Source organism: Acyrthosiphon pisum, chromosome X (genome assembly GCF_005508785.2).
Source record: "Acyrthosiphon pisum isolate AL4f chromosome X, pea_aphid_22Mar2018_4r6ur, whole genome shotgun sequence".
NCBI classification, from domain to species: domain Eukaryota; kingdom Metazoa; phylum Arthropoda; class Insecta; order Hemiptera; family Aphididae; genus Acyrthosiphon; species Acyrthosiphon pisum.
Genome location: NC_042493.1, coordinates 120541064 through 120559424, shown reverse-complemented (window position 1 = coordinate 120559424; position 18361 = coordinate 120541064). Strand labels below are relative to the sequence as shown.

General features: G+C 28.9%; 1 pseudogene; it reads left to right on the top strand.

The window, feature by feature from the left end:
* The window catches only part of LOC100164986, a 16721-nt pseudogene extending 5323 nt beyond the window's left edge, over window positions 1-11398 (top strand).
* Window positions 11399-18361: the final 6963 nt, after the last annotated feature.

The window sequence follows — 18361 nt, the reverse complement described above, 5'->3', positions numbered from 1 at the left end:
TTTTTGAGCTGTTTACGGACATTTTCAGTTTTAATTTTTTTAGTTTTTTTTCTATAAATATCAATTAAGTTTTATCTGTTGGGCCAAAAAGTGTATAAATTTAATACAAAGCTCGTGATATATTGTTACAATATCAGTTGAAAAATATTAAAAATACATACGCACAATTTTTTTTTATAAGCATTTAAAGATCAAATTTTAATTTGAAAAATTATTTTGTAGTTAAAAATTTATAAAATGTTCAATTTTTGTATCTAAGAATTGAAAATTTAAAACAAGATTCCACGTAAGTAATTAATTCTGTTACCAAAAAATCTATAAAATACATTTACACAGTTTATTTTTATAGTCATTTTAAGTACAAATTTGGACGAAATTACATATTAAAAACCTAGGATAACTATTTTAGTTATTTTGTTGTGATTGTATAAAATTATTCGTGGGTACTTGAAACTTCTAAAGTATACTATTATATATCTATGATAGTACCACGGTTTTTTGTTGATGTATAACGCGTTATAAGTATCTAATAGATATTGTGATATGATTAATTTGGAATTTATTATAGGTACATTTTTTTTTAATACCATAGACTATATTATAATATTATGCCTTATACCTAGACTGACATACCGTCTCCGCTCAGAATCGTTTTTCTTATACAATGATATTATATCATTGAATTCAAATTTAATACCATCCATTATACAGTGACCCACTTATAACCTACTGTACAGCAGAGCGAAATCCACTTACCCACCTTTTTTTGATTAAATTATAATAATTATATGAATTTTACAAAATATTTGTATTAAGGACTGAACAATAAATTTAATTTAGCTTTGTGATGAAAATTTTTTTTAATTCATATTAATTGTTTTGAGTATAGATAAATAAATTATTAATTTAAGTTAAGACCATGAAGGTATTTATATTATATGAGGTGTGATATGGGATTTATTAATGAAAACACATAAATTATTTTTACCCTTTATTTTTTTAGTAATTTTCGAATCGGATTACATTGTTGAATATTCTTTGGAGTATGGGCTCTTGAATTTGTCACCAAGTGCCAGAAATCGGTCAAGCATTCCTGTAATGCTAGTAACTCTAGACCCTACTCTGCATTATAACGATTCAGTGAGTCAGTTTTTCTTAGAGAATTTCCTTGGCTACGATGACTTACTGTTTTCCTGTGTTAAATCACTGGCTGAAAATGAACAAAACAAAGGATTTTTTAGGTAAAGACTTACTCTCAAAGTTATTTGTTGTAAATAGTTTTAATTTATAACTATCATGTAGATAATAATTTATTGTTTAATATTTCAGAAATGTAATTTCTGAGGAATATAACAGATTTGATAGAATGTCGACGTCTAGAATGTCGTATATTGCATCATTCTTCATGATGGTCGTATTTGTAAGTATGCAATTATTGTTTATTATGTATAGCATAACAAAAGAACTCTTATTTTAAACAGTGTCTTATACGAATGGGAACAGTTGTCAGCAACATTGTTATACAATTAGGAGTATAGCAACAAGAAAGGGGGTTGTGCTAGTAAAGTTAATCTATTTGTTACTCAAAAGTACAAAATTCCCTTGTAATATATACTTTTTTAGATAAACGGGGAAATAACTAAATGTTTACTAAACATTTGTTGTAATTCTTAACTCATAAGTGAATAGACCCATAGTGGCTTGAGAAACTATTTCACCAAATATTTATAGAAGCACATTTATTTAATTTTTCAATTCATCATAAAATTAATAAAAAAAACAGTTACAGTCATAAAGCTTGAAAATATAATACATGGTTCCTCGTAACTTATTTTTTTTTAGAAATTTAAAATATTTTTAAAAAACTTATGCATGATTTTTGTTTATAGGCATTTGGAGTTCAGATGTTGACATAATTATTCAAAATTAAAAAATGTTGTAAATTATTTTGTAGTTCCAAATTTATAAAATGTTCAATTTTTATAGCTAAGGCTTGACATTTAATAAAATGTTCCTCTTAAGTAAAATAAATAAATCTAACAACATCGATTTTATTTCTTTGGTTTAACTCGAAAATTAATACCCGTATAAACTTGAAATTTTCACCAAATATTTATAATAGCATTTTCCATAATTGGTACCATTTTCGAAATATTTTGACTCTTTTTGAGCTAGTTATACATTTTTCGAATTTTGTAAAATTTTTAAAATTATTCTCGATAGTAACTTTTTCACTTGGTAAAAAAGGTTGAAAATTTAATGTTAGGTTCTTTTTTTATTTTCATTAATAGAAATTCAAAAATATTAAATATACATATGCTCAATTATTATTTATATGTATTTTGACAAATTTCATCAACTTTTCGAAAATGTTCAAACTATTTGTCAGTTTGAAATTCATAAATACTTTTCCTTTCATAGCTCACATTAGAAATATTGATATAAGATTTGCCACACATTTTCCTACCTTAAGTAAAAAAAAAATACAGGAAAGTAACATAATTGTTTTATAATCGTTTGAATTTAAAGTGTTTACGATATTGAATTTTCATCCATAAATAAAAAATTTTTCATAAATCAATTTTCGATATCTTGTTAAAATTTAAAAACTTATAACCGAAGAACTTATAAAATGTCCACCAAAATATATTAATTTGTTTGTACCTCTATCAATAAAAAAAAAGTTCACCGGAATGCCACGCTATTTATAGCCATGATGTATTTTTAATTACTGTTAATTTTTTTAAACTATAAATTTGATTATTTTTATAAGTATGCTAGGCTGACACAACGCCTCCGCTCAAAATCGTTTATGTACCCAATTGCGTACTCGTGGGATTTTTACAATACTCTAATTCAAAAGAGAGTTTTAAGTATTTTAAAATTGTAAACTGTTTGTACATCTTAAAATACTCAGAACTCCTTTTAAAATTAAAATATAAAAAAATTCGACGAAATTCAACTGTTTTCTGCTGTGCGTACAATTTGGTATGATGTTACGCATTAGTGCCACAACTAAGGTTTTGGGTGCAAAACAAAGTAATAGAGTCCCCTACTTTCCGGATTTTACAAAATATTTTCATATGAAAAATGCAATTATGTGTGAAGATGATGTGAAGTACCTACCACCATTAAATTTTCTTTTAACATAAAAAATACACATTTGCACTAGATACAAAATGGTTGATACGTTTAAAATCATAAAAATAATTACATATTTATGTTTTTAAAAATATTAAAAAAAAATCTTTTTTTTTTTTGATTTTTTGATTAGTCAAGTCTAAAATTAAATGTTCTATGTCCAGATCTACAGTGCGAGCTCTTTCTATGTTTAAGATACTTATTTTTGAGTTTCTTAAATTGTTTTTAATCAGTTTAAGTTTAGAGAATGATTCAACCGATGCACAGTCACAGGTAAACTTAAAAACATAATACAAAATGTAACAACTTCACTATACAAAGATGATATGTCGTTTTCTATTAAATATAAACATAATTCTTTAATGGTTTTAAGAGTCTTTTAAAGATATCACTTGTCTGCTTCATTTAATTATATTTGGTGTGAATAAAAAATTAAAAGTATTCGATAGTCCTTTAAAATGAACTTCGAGTTAAAATAAAGTTGTATCAACTAGTGGTAGGTAAAACTACTAAAACATAAAATTTTTCCTTTGTAAAAATAATTCACCAAACATTTTTGTTTATTTTATTTTTGAGGTTGTGTCCCCATTTTTTAGACACATTTTTTTTTGCTAATTCTTTATAATTAGGTTTCATGTTTTTAATTGAGTTACCGCTTTGCCAAAATCATTGGCTCGATGGATCACTCCAACATTTTAGATACCACAGATAATGATTTTCTAACATTTTCCCAAATTATTATTAGCAAAACAAACTCAAGAGATTGCATTTTTTTTAAAAAAGAGATTTCGCTCTATTTAATTCATCACTTTAATTTCTGGTTAGTGAAATATTTTTCAATGACTTAACACATTAATATAGTTTTCTTTTAATGCATATAAATTCCTAAAAATCGGTGATCACAAACAAAAGCAAGAAATGATTTTATTTTTGAGTTGGGTATTTCAGTTGATTCCAATATATATATATATGTATACACAATATATTATATTGTACTAGCTGAATATGTGCACTTCGTTGTCCGTTAAATGTACCAACTCTATATGACTCAAACTTTGTTCAATTCGCTATTTAATATTCGGTGTATGGTGTTTAAAATTAATTTTAACTTTTCCGTTGCCCGGAATAAAAATTCCGATTCGCAGCGGTATATTATCAGGTAGGCAATCTATCTGCGGTAGATCGCGGACCCCTAGTTTGTACGTAAGTGTATGATTTAACTCTAAAGTACCAAAGTTATATCAAGTTTGTCGTATTCTACATTTCCACCTATGGTGGATTAGTATAATCAATTAATACAAAATTCTAACCTAACCTGTTGCGTCACTGTTGTATTTTTGACATCCAGATTTCCTACTTACAGATGCAGCCTGCTGGTATTGATAAAATAATCTTTAAAATAGATAGATAATAACATGTTGAAAAATACATTTTTAATAAATAATAATAACGTCACAGGTTTATTCAACATTTTTTTCTATAATCGTTTACTTTATACAATTATTAATTAAAAAAAATACATAACTTTAGAATTAAAAATTGTGTGTAATATCATTTTTTACAATCTTAAACTGATTTTCTAGCCACATTAAATGTTTGATAACTATACCTAACTTGGTACCTATGTATATATCTATATATATATGTTGTAATGAACGGTTTGTTTTTTTTTTGCTTTCAGACTCTATTGATTTCAATGGTTATTAGGTATTTACAACAACAGATGTTTGTTTTCTTTCTCTTAGGTAATCTATATTATTAATAAAGTGTTACAAAAATATTTTAATAATAATCATTATAAAAAAAATTCTTTACATTTTGTTTATATATCGCTGTTTATTTTGTTCAGTGGATTTGCCATTACATTTTCACCGCTCGGTATCTTTCCCGGTTTTGCCACTTTTGATCGCCTTTCTGGCTCTGGTCGGTGAGTAAAATAAATTACGTTAATAATGATAGTCATAATCCGTCATTGCGACTTTATATCGCACCCAAATATTATTATTATTATAAAAACATTTAAAACCCTATCAAACGGCGTACACGTCATCGGAGTTCACTGACGCCTTGACATCCGTTCCCCGAAAACATAATTTTATTCAATATTATTGACTTTGTCAACGCGATAACATTGTGCTGTGTCCTGCAGTGTGTGTTTAGCAATGCGTATAACTGACGTATAACTAACGTGGGATAACGAGTTATGTCGTGTATAAAAGGGATTTTGATTTACGATGAAGATATACGTTCAGTTTGTTTATTTATTTACTGTTATTAAAATAAATATTATTATTTGAATTCCCGACAGGCATAAAGGTCATAATGTCAGAATTGTTCAACGACAGAACCACGGCATTTTTTGTCATATTGATCGTCTACTTAGCTGATCAATACGACACCAAGTGTAGCCGTTGTCCGATCACGAAAAAGCATTGGCTAAAGTAAGTGTAATAGGTTATAATATGTAGATTTATAATATAAAAGCGTTTTTATATTGTCGTCGTACAATATATTATACCCTACGGAAAAAAAATTGTTACTACACCTATTCATTTGGTTATCGTAGCCTCTAAATTAGCGTTAAAATAGCGACAGCTATTCAATATGTTGTAAGTACCATTTCAATTTAGTCAAACCTTAACCCTGTAGCTTAGTTAAATTTAACTAAGTCGTTTAGTTGAATATAAAATCAACTACAATGAATAGTTGAAATTAAAATTACTTTATCGGTTGCAATCATGATGGTTATCACTTATCTATAATATTATATTATACTAATAAAATTATATATCCTTGTTTGTTTACATATAGATATAAAATGTTATACTACAAATTACTATATAGAAATTCTAAATTAAAATCTAAAATATTGAAAAAATCTATCTCAGGAGAACAACACCTATTCGATAGAAGTCCTACGCCCAAAATCTACCTACTTAACAATTATTGAAATAATTAGGTACGCAAATTAGAGTTATTGTGAATCCATTTCATTAATAATTCAAAACATAATTTTCAGCGGGGACTGATTTAAAATATTATTGAAAAAAAAAACTGATGATAAATTTCTAAATGTACGTAATCTGAGCAAAATGTTGGGAGGGGGGTCATCTTCCCCAACCTCACAAAATACGGCCTTGGGTAGTCAGTTATACTATACTTGTACTAAATTGTACGGTAGGCATAACTATATTATATTGTTAAAATTGATTTAACATTGATTATAGTTGCTCGCACTATTTAATAAGTGTACATCAATCATTTTATATGGTTAAATTTGCGTTACTATTTTATATAATATTTAAAATTACTATATAAAATAAGTTGGTGCAAGTGCAACTATAACTTTTTAACTAATTCATTTTAGTACTCTCAACTAGAGATGTTCTGAGTAGAAAATCTGGTATGAAACCGTGTACCCGGGTACTGGCCGAGTAAAATGTTTTATACCAACCGGATATCGTGTATACAGGCCGATGTTCAGAGCTGTAGACTGTAAAGTGATTATACTGGTCAATTATAACTGAGAATTTTGTATAAGAATAATTTATATTTTACAATGGGTTTTGATTGCAGATTGTTATCGACATATAATTCGTATATAAACATTTAACAGTAAACACGAGATCTATTTTTGTAATTCGTAGAAGAAAAACATGATTTGTTTATAATCAACTGGCTATTGTAAATCGGTTCAGTTATTGTTCAGTAAAAATGTAGGTATTACGCCGGGTACCTACCGAGTAAGAGCTAAGTCTTAAATATGATATCGAACTACCTCTACTCTCAACTAAACACATAGTTTGATATAACTAAATAAAACATTATGCCAACTGAAAATTATCCAACTATTAACCATAAGTGAATTTTTTTTATACTTACCGAAGTATATTTTATACAATAAAACCTCTTTATCACGGAAAATAACAATAGTCCCGAATAACCTATAGGTATCCCGTATATTTTAGTCTCTCAATAACGGAAACTCATTTATAACGGAACCGAGTTGGTACCGAGCGATTCCGTTATAAGTAGGTTTCACTCCGTCTGTATTTGTATTTGTAAATCGATTGTGTTTCTGTTCCAGGTTTTTCTATCTTTACCACTTATCGTTCTACGCTTACCACTTTCGGTTCAACGGTCAATATAGCAAACTAGCTCTTATTTGTTCGTGGTCATTTATTCAGGTAATACGTAATGGCTTTTTTTTATTGTAATTTTTGCTATTGTTGACGATGGATCGGATAATAGTATATAATATCGATGGCTAAGAGGCCAAAAGTTGTATGTCCCAAACACTACATTTTACAGGAGAAAAGTTTATAAGATTTTAAATTATTCTACACCAAATAATTTGTGTTGTAGATTTTTGACTTTCGGTGTTGCAACTGATTTATTTGTAAAATATTTTGTAGATTACATAAATTATTACTTTTAAGTATTACATTTTTTTTAAAACGTAATTGTAATGTTTCTTTTAAATTTAAATGGGTTATGAATGGCAATTATAATATATTTTTACCGTGGACATATAAGGTTTTGATGTACCTACATATTAAAAGTTGATAATTTAATATAAACTCTAATTAATTTATTATATAAATAGTTAAAATGTACGTAACTCTAATTTTTTTGATATAAAAAATTAAATTTGTTTATATAATTGCAGTAAAAAAGTAAAAATATAAAAATATTGGAATTTTTTTTTTTGAATATGAAAAATAATAAAGTAACATTTTCATCAAATTTTTAGTCAAATGAAACCGGTGTTTAATGATATTTTATAGCTTATGCTAATTAAAGATATCATAATATTATTTAGTGCAATTTAAAATTAAAAATGTTTATTATTTAAAATAATACGTCTGGACATATTCAATTTTATAAATAAATAAACAAATTCAATATTATCTAAATTATTACACGTCCAAAATTGAATGAATTGTTTTTTACATAAGTAACAAGTCTGGACTTGTTATATTTGTCCGCTTAATTATTTAGACCATGTTACAGTATTTATTGTATGTCTCATTAAATTATGACTTGTTATATGTGTGCACTAAAAAAAACCTATCCTACACTGAAAACATAAAAATCAAAGTATAAATAAAACATATTTTAATTATGATATTGACTTGTAATGTTTTACCGAATCAAAAAGACGACCCAGATGAACCCTAGGACTAATAAAACGATTTTGAGAAAAATTGGACATACAACTTTTGGCCTCTTAGCCATCGATATATTATTATATATTTGTACCGTTATCGATCCTACGATTATTGCGGTTGTCGGCAACGACTCACGTATTTTGTTGTGAATGGGAGCGGGAGGGGTTACCTGATGTGGCCACTGAGCACGATTAGTGACGAATTTTCTAATATGACATGACGGTGACAGCTACTGGTGGTTGTTGGTCCCTCTCTGGAACGGCGACAGCGGACGGGATGAATATCTTCGTCGATGTGTAATTAATATTGAGTTGGTGGCTTGGCGCGGCTCAGTGGATGAAATCAACCACGTGACGTGATTGAGAGTAAGCAACGGCCGCTGCCACTAGTTCTCGGATGGGTGAGCACCTCATAATAGAGTGCCTTCTTTAGAATTATTATTCTGACTAAAGTCCAATGGGACGCGTTACGTCTCGTTACACTGCAAGTCGATCAGTTTTATTCAATTTGATTTTATTAGAAAAGGGTGTTACTCAAATCGTTTTTTCCTTATTTTCGTAATTATTATGTTTAATGCATCTTTCTTTTGAGGCTACCAAATTTATCATATAGCATATTATAATAATAAAACAATAATAATATATTTCCGTGAATTCTGGCGAGGGTTTCGAAATATTTAAATCTGTATAACTGTATAGTATTGTAGAAATAGAATGACAAACAAAAAAGATTTCATACTACACGAGGATACATAGGATACTATGCCTACGATGTAAAGTACCAATGTAAGAAAATAAACGTTGTGAATAACTTTAAATATTTGGGTATAGAAATGTGCTCAAACATGAATTTGAACGATCAAAGAAATTCATTAACACTTAAAACCAAAAAAATTATTTATATAATGAGAGAATTTCAAGATATCCTAAATAAGAAAGACTTAAGGGTAATTTACTTGGCACTGATTGAACCAATAATATCTTATAGGATTGTAGGCTGGGGAGGATCCTATAATAACGCTCTCGCCTCTTTCTAGATTGCAAACTAGTCAAAATAAATTAATACAATTAAGATTGCCTTAAGTAAAGACAAAACATATCATACAAAACAACTATATGAAGACTTAAATGTTCTAAATATCAAAAAACCTATATTTGAAACCAGCAGTTCTTCTCTTAAAAATACATGATGTCCCATTACCCCTGAGTCATAATGTTGATACAAGGTTTGCTAAAAATAATAATTATACACAATGCCATGGCCTCATAAAACGGGCACATGAAAACAATACAAATTCGTCGGTACAAAAATACTAAATTTAATACCAAAATTCCTACACGCATTACCTCTACATAGGTTTAAGATAAACTTTAAGAAATGGCTTCTTCATGAATTCAACACTGACCTATTATTATAATATAATTGTTTATTGAATTCATATTATTATACATATCCTATTTTTCTATTTATTTTTGTATGCATTAATCTCACCATTACTATTTTTGTAATTATATTAATAGATGTTATCAGTAGTCACATTTATGTTTCTATTTCTCAAATTATTGTAATATTAATACTGTTTTCATTACGGTTTATACTTGTACTCATTTAAAATTATATTTAATCTCACCAATTATACACATATTATAAAACATGTATTGGGCTTTAAGCCCGTTTAAATCACAAATAAATAAATAAATAATGATAATTATGAAAAAATCATGCGTATGCGTATGTGTATATATATCATATTGCATATGATTTATACTTTAAAGCTCTATATAAAACAGTTTCAATGGTTTTTGTATGCGCAATTATGTCGTTTGTTGTTTTGTAAATATTATTCTGTTGCGAAAAATAAACACCTATTCTAGCTACTATACACGGCAGTGTGTAATTGTCTCAAACTGCGGCGGAGTTTAAATTTAACATTTTAATAATAGATCCAGTAATGAAAAGTTACGGGGTATGCCCTTCGCAGTTCGCAGTTATATTATATTGTGATACCGTGTCTCCTATTCAATGGTAACGTGTTCGTATATTCTCACTCGTTCTTTCATTCTTTCTTGAAAAAAATGTATTAAAAAAAATTGTATAAGCCAATGGTCTGAGGTTAAAGTGGTAGTGTGTATATTTCGTTATGACTGTGTCGACGTCGAGTAGTTATTTTTCATACATAAGTATTGACGGTCAACCGGAAAGTTAGAACTCATTTTCACGGTCTTTCTATTGTCTTTCTTTCATTCTTTCTATTCGTTTGTGCACTTGACCTAATAATTATTTATTTATATACCACGCAGTACTGGCGAGTTGTATAATCGCTGACCTGCGGCGCCTGTACACATTTCAAGTTTTAAACAGTGTTAAACAGTTAGTTTAAACATTTTTCTCTTGCCCATTTTTCAACAGCATTCCATGGTTTACTTTTATCACCACTACGAGCTACAGAGTGTGCTGCAGCGAGCTGAACGTTTTCAGAGGCTCGTCCGGCGGCAAGAAGAGCACCGGCGGCAAGAAGAGCACCGGCGTCGGCAACAGCACCAACCGACCGGCGGCGGTTCCTAGCTGCCGGAAGGCAGAGGTCCGATGGAGGTCAACATCAGGCTGGTCCAGAATTTCAGCCTGATGAACGGACTGAATAACCTGGGTCGTGCTATTGCGTCCACTGAGGGTGAGGACTTTTGGGCCGACCCCTCCACCGCCATCAACTACCCGACAGAACAAGTCTCCACAGCCTCCGGGGACATCCCCTTCGTCGTGACCGATAGTGCTGGTCCGTAAAACGTTACGCCCACTGTCGCAATGTTATTGTGCGCTTTATACCCGCGATGATCTGTCAAACTACCTACTACCTATGACTCACATACCCATCTTACTTACATCATAAAATTTCTACTACGACAACGGCTACAACTGGGTACTACAAAACGATGTTAACGACGTAGTTGCCTATTACAACTGTTCTCCTGACATTATTGTAACACAGTTTTTATAATGCCGTGCAGATTATATTATTATATATCATAATTAGTGTTTGAAGTATGAGAAATATTTCATGAAATATTTCAATGTTTTGTGAAATATTGGATTTTTATTAATTATTTCAATATTTGACCCTACTCCATCAACAATTTTATCTTCCCGCCAAATAAGGAGATAACTAGATTACAGTATTATCATTTTCTCATCACTAAGCACATTCACTAATCTCATTCTAACCACATTTAAGTAATTTAACATATATGATAAACGTCATACCCAAGTGTTTTTTTAAAATTTATATTCCATTTTTTATATTTTTATTTTTATTATGTTTTTTTTATATACAATTATACAAATAAATGTCATAAAGATTCATGATCAAGAAAAATCTGATCTGATTCTTAACCTATAACTATATAAGTAACCACGTACATGGTACATATACAATATACCTACCTATTCCTTATTTATATTACATTTTTACATCAAATAATAGGTACAGCCAAAAATACAACATATTATTATACATTGAAACTGAGAAAAAAATGTGTTTCAATGACTAATGAGGTATTTAATTTATTTAGATTAATTATTTAATATTTTACAAGACATAACTACAAAAATAATGATAATTGAAATATCTCACACATTTTGAAATATTTCACGAAATATTTCATTTTTTTTAAATTTCATGAAATTTTCAAACACTGATCATGATTAACACGTTAACGCCCTGTAATCTGTGACGATATACGATGGACGTGTGATAACGATGTTGACGACTACTAAGGCGAGTAAAACCTTAGATCATATACGATGTAGCCATCGAGCTAATTCTTGAAGCCACAATAACCTAGAGCCCCGACTGATTGTGCGAATGCGCGTAATTCGGATTTTAGCCTCGTACCGTAGTCTGATAACTGATAACGTAAATACGTAATATTAATTTATTATCAGTCACTCACGCATACGCAGTAATAACCAAGGCTCTAGCTTTTTCAGTTATTTTGGTTTCAAATCTAATACACAAGCATTTACCGAGTGGCTACATCCATAGTATAATATGATCTAAGTGTAAAACGATGTATATAAAATGTAAATATGAACATAATTTGAACATATCAGTAAATCACGGGAATTGAAACGGTGGCGGCGGCGTATGTGATATTATATATATTATAGAGATCGTATAACAAATTCAGGGCTTGCATTTGAAAACGAAATTCCGCTTTATGTTATTTACAATTAAATCGTTACACAATTTTTGCGTTTATCCTTATTTAAAATAGTGTTAATACCTATTAAATTTAAAAATAATAACTATTGCGGGTAGGTAATGGCCCAGATACGGAATATAATCAATTCTTAGATTATTAGATTGTTTGCATGAAATAAATGTTTCTACGTCACACAAACTCGTATCTAATCTAACCTGCCCTTTTAAATAAATACATTTTAAAATATTTCCTTTTGCGTTATTTTTCGTTCAATGTAAATCCATAAATTAGATACGTTTTGAGTTATATTTTGTTTAATGATATTCTGTAAATTAAGTTTCACATCGTGTTTTGTATAATGATATATAATATATTTTGTTAATCGTTATGTTTTGTTTTGCGGTACCTATTTAATTATCTTTTATTATCACTTTCCATTTAATAACATTTACAATTTTCCATTGTTTTTTGTCAAATATAACGTTATAATCATAACGTTATTACGATGTTTGCGAGCCCTGAATTAATAATTATTAATTATATACTGTGTTGCTTTTATTATTATTATTATTACTATTATTTTGTATTTTATATTTTCCTCTTCTGAAAAAAGATACACAGCTGCGTCGTGTGTCGTGTCGTGTCGATCAAATCGTATTGTGATTGGATATTATTTTTTTGGTATCATATAATAACCAAGTTGCAACCGAGCATACCAATAATTGAATACTCCTCAACTTTTAAACCATATTGGTGACCAGTCGTAACCATATAATAACCAAGCCCTCGCACGACACGACACACGACATAACTGTGAATGCGCCTTTCGCATCCTGAATTCATCGTTTATACGATGAGTAATAATAATTATCATAGTATCTAAGATATTGATGTTTATCGTTCGCGTGATGCGGTGACATGTGAAACTGGCCGCTCCGATGCTTTCGTCATAGTGGTGGTGATGAAAGTGGCATTGGAAAATATAAGTGGCGAACAAGCCCGGGAACGTTATTTTCTTATTTTAGGTTTGCATATGTTTTAGTTTTCATTCAACCTAGTTTGTAATTTTTTTTTTTGTTCTATAGCATATGTAGTAAATATATAGATATATAAGTATATTTTATATGTTAATATTATTATATGCCATTTTTTTTATTTTTATAATATTGATATTAATACAATCATAATATAACACTGTACTATAATAATATATATCGTGGCAGTGTATATGCCGTGTATGACGAGTACGTAAGTTTTTTCGAACATTTAATCATATATTATAAACAAGTATGTACCCACTAAGTTTTTATTTTTTTAAATGATTTTTTTTCCATTTATATTCTTCATACTAGGACTAGTGATGCGACAAGAGAATATTCTTTCGCAAATTATTACAGGGTAATTTTCTTTTTTTTAAATTTTATATTGTCACTGTGAATAGTGATGTGATTATATTTGAAGGTTATTAACACTGGCATCAGTCGTGAACTCATGGTAGAACTGTCTCAAATTTAGTCGTACAGACCATAGATAATAGAAGATATTGTAATTTACTTCAATAATTTAATAATTATTAAAAAAAAACATTGCACAAGTTATTTTTACATTTTTTTTTTTGGTTTACTATAAAAATGTATTGAATTAAGTATTATTCTAGTTATCTATTAACTATAGAATATTATAGTAGTTACTATAGTATAGTAGCATGTATAAAATACATTAATAATAGTTTATTTTACATTTATATTAATTTTATACTTACTAATCCTGCATAATTATTATAGTTGTCACTTGTTAAATACACTAAGAATTATAAATTATCAATTATAATACCTACTTCATTCATACTATATAAAACATATTATAGGTAATTATTTAAATGTTTATGATGTGGATTTCTATGGGTTCAATCTATGAATTATTGAAGAAAAAGAAAATTACCAAATATTCTCTCAAAAGATAATTACAGTAATTTTACATCACTAACTAGGACACACTTCATTTCCTCGTCATCCATTCAATTTCAACAGTAGTGTTGAATATAAGATAATTGTATAAATTAATATTAAAAAACCTCTTATATCGAATATATGTACTCCATGTAAGAATATAATATCTGGATATTTTTTTCCGCTCATTGGAAGTCATCAAAGATCCGCAGAGTTGCGTGTATCTGCTCTGCGAAACGCGATACCTCTGTAGCTCACCGTGATTTCTGTGGTTACGAAGAGAAATGAAACACTTATATCAAATATCGCGTATTTGGGCTCTACATAACTGTGTCGTACACCCGTCAACTACAACGATTTCAACTCTTTGAGCATGTGTCGTGAATTCGTGATATAATTATTTATTTTTCGATTTGGTTTTCATTGTTTTGATAATTACTCATTTAGTCATTTTGTATTTCGTGGTCGGTGCCCATGTTGAAACGGATGGGTTTCTCATTTGGATCTCTTGTACAGCGATCTTATATACATATAGTGTATATGTTACCGTAAATGCCCGATCACTAGGTAAACCTAGGTTTTACTAGTTAATGCTAGGTTTTACTGTTTGTACTCAGTAAATGCTGAAATTCTAAATTTTATTCGAGCTTTTACTAAACACGTTGTGTACATCCTAGGATATACAAATTGACTTAGTAAAAGCTGATCAATACACGACACATAACATTTAAGCTGCATAAAAATTATAATTATATATTATTAAAACAAACTACTGACAGTTATTTAAATTCATTATACAAAATAAAAATCATTTAAAAACAGAATCATTAAAAATTAAAAATTTTTTTTTTCTGCATAAAAATTAGTAAAATTGGTGGGTAGTTAGAAATAATCATTTAAACATTTTATTTATTTGCACATGTTGCACTATCATGGCGCCTGCTATTACATAATACATTTGACTGGCGGAATTTGCATTTTTTAGCTATACATTTTTTCTGGCAATCACACCTCAAAAATCCTTGCCCACCTGATAGTGAATGTTGAGCAACAGCTTGGCGTATGCTTGTTGTTGTATTTGGAACATCGGATATTGAAATAAATTTTTCTTCGCATAAAGTAAATTGATTTCTAGTGAATAATTGATTTAATGTCCCAACTTTAGATCCTAATCGATAAAATTCTTCGTCAATAATTTCAACAACTACCGCCAATAATGTGCGGGAATCAATTTTACATAGGTCGAAATCTGGAATTTTCACTCGCACTGTTTGACCAATTAATGCAGCAGGAAAATGTATTTAAAACCATTATCTGGGTTTGATTGCATATCAATTAAATCGATTTGACATCGAGTATTCATTTCATTGTGCAATATCGGTTTAACAACGAGTCCTTTTTTTGGCATACTATGCTTTTTCTGGCATGTTTCACACATTTTCAACTTTTCAAGTACACATTTATAGCTTCCACATTAATATTTTTGAATTTTTTTTTAGCATATGATTTATCCGATCCCTACCTCCATGTCCTGTTTCAATATGAGCTGCGTGTATAATATCAAAAAGTTCGTCATTACTAGGGTTAGGATATTTATGCACTAAAAAATGTATGAATATGTATGCACTTATTTACTAAAAATCATCTAAATATGCATGAAAAATTTGAAAAATATGCATTAGAAAAATATAGAAATTTTTGGACGAAAAATGCAATAAACATTTATTATTATAGACAAATTGAAAATGTTTGTGTTTGATATTAATTGTTGTTTATCATTTATTTCTTTTTGTTTACTTAATCAAATATGTTTAGCAGTGTTCATATGATGTTCAACAGTAAACCGACGTTCACTACCGACCTTAACTTCGCATAATTTGCAATAAAGGATTGTACCATCGCTGGTTAAAACGTACGCAGCTCTCCAAATTCTTTTACAAAACCTCTTAGTCGGTTAGAACAAGAGCTTTTAACTTTAGGCATAACTGAGTGATTTAATAAATCAAATACGTTCACGACAAACGTGCAACATACGGTACTTTACATCGGTTGTAGACAAGACGGAAACTAACTATAAATTATTAAACGTTCTGTTAAAATATCTGATAAAATTGTAATGGCTCGCAGTTTTAAGATAAGTTTTGACTGTGACAATCGACGAGGCTTATCGAAAATTCTATTTAAGTAGGTACCTACCTTTACTCCGTATAGGTATAACCATATTGAATTCTCAACAATAAATTAAGTGATAATACGCGAAATACAGATATGTAAAATATATAAAATTACGGTGTTATTCAGCATTTTGCATCAAAAACCGTCAAATATGCGCTTAAAAACAGAAAAAAAAACAAATTATGCACTTTTTTAAAAAAAATTGTAAAATATGCAATTATATGCAAAATAAAATCTTGATATTTTGAATATAGATATCATGAAACATATTTCTGTATAAGAATGGATACTATTGGACCATCTAAAAAAAATATGCAAAATCATAAACATCCTAACCCTAGTCATTACATACGTAGTATCGAATATCTTCAGATCCACTTTCCACTGAAAAAATAAGTTTGTCTTCATTCCCAAACAAAGAACATCAAAACGTTTTAATCTCCGATAGTGAATTGATTTTTTGACGGTGATTGTTTTTGCTTTCTTCACTTCTTGTAAATACGTATTGTACATTTCATGTGTTAAATAAAAAGTATTACTAGAATATTTTTTTTTTAATTTTTGGATTTAAAACGTTATAAAACCTTTCTATACTAGCAATACTAAAGTCAAATTAACAATAAAAATAAATATAATTAAAAATTACATTAATTAATCACAATTCAATATATTAAACACTACGCGCACAACACATATTACACTGTTCTACATATGGATCCGTCTATCACGTAAAACCCAAACAGACTGAACATGTACCTAATAAAACCATATCTAAGCGATAAAGTATCCAATCACCAATCAATTGATATCAGTCAGCTATTACTAAGTTATATCATGATATAAGTTGTAATATTAATCTTAAACCCGATAAAATGCAAGTCCCTGCAACACATTGCAGCCGTAAATTTATCTTCGCAAAATAATTGTTATTAATCGTTGCAAGGAAAAATGTTTGAGGTGTGATCACAACTTAAGATGCATTTTTATTTTGTATAAACATTTAAATAACTGACAGTAGTTTGTTTTAATAATATATAATTATAATTTTTACGCAGATTAAATGTTATGTGTCGTGTATTGATCAACTTTTACTAAGTCAATTTGTATATCCTAGGATGTACACAACGTGTTTAGTAAAAGCACGAATAAAATTTAGAATTTCAGCATTTACTGAGTACAAACAGTAAAACCTAGGTTTACCTAGTGATCGGGCATTTACGGTAACATATACAGTATAAATATTTCAGGGCCGTTCTGACGTATTGAAAATGTCATTATCGTCAGTTGGCAGTTGCAAATATTATTATAAATATGTACATAGGTATAAATAAGAGACAACGCGCAAATAAACTTGCAAATGTAGTACCTACCTTGTACATACAACAATATATGAATAAGTAAATGAATGAATAACACAACACGTCAAATACTTAAACTTGATATAATAATATGGTTAAATTAATAAGTCAATAAATTTAGTATAACCGTACCTACCTATGAAATATAAAAAAAATGTATACAAGTGGGTACTGCTGTGTTGTACCACTTTTACAGTAGTTTTCAAGCATTTCGTTGTAATGGATGTGTTATATTTGAATTTAATAATAAAACATTACATACGATAACGATTCTAATACATTTAATTCTCATTCAAAATGTTGATATTCGCCAAAAAAAGCAGTGAATGTCAACATTCGGCAAATGGCATCATTCACCTTAACTATGT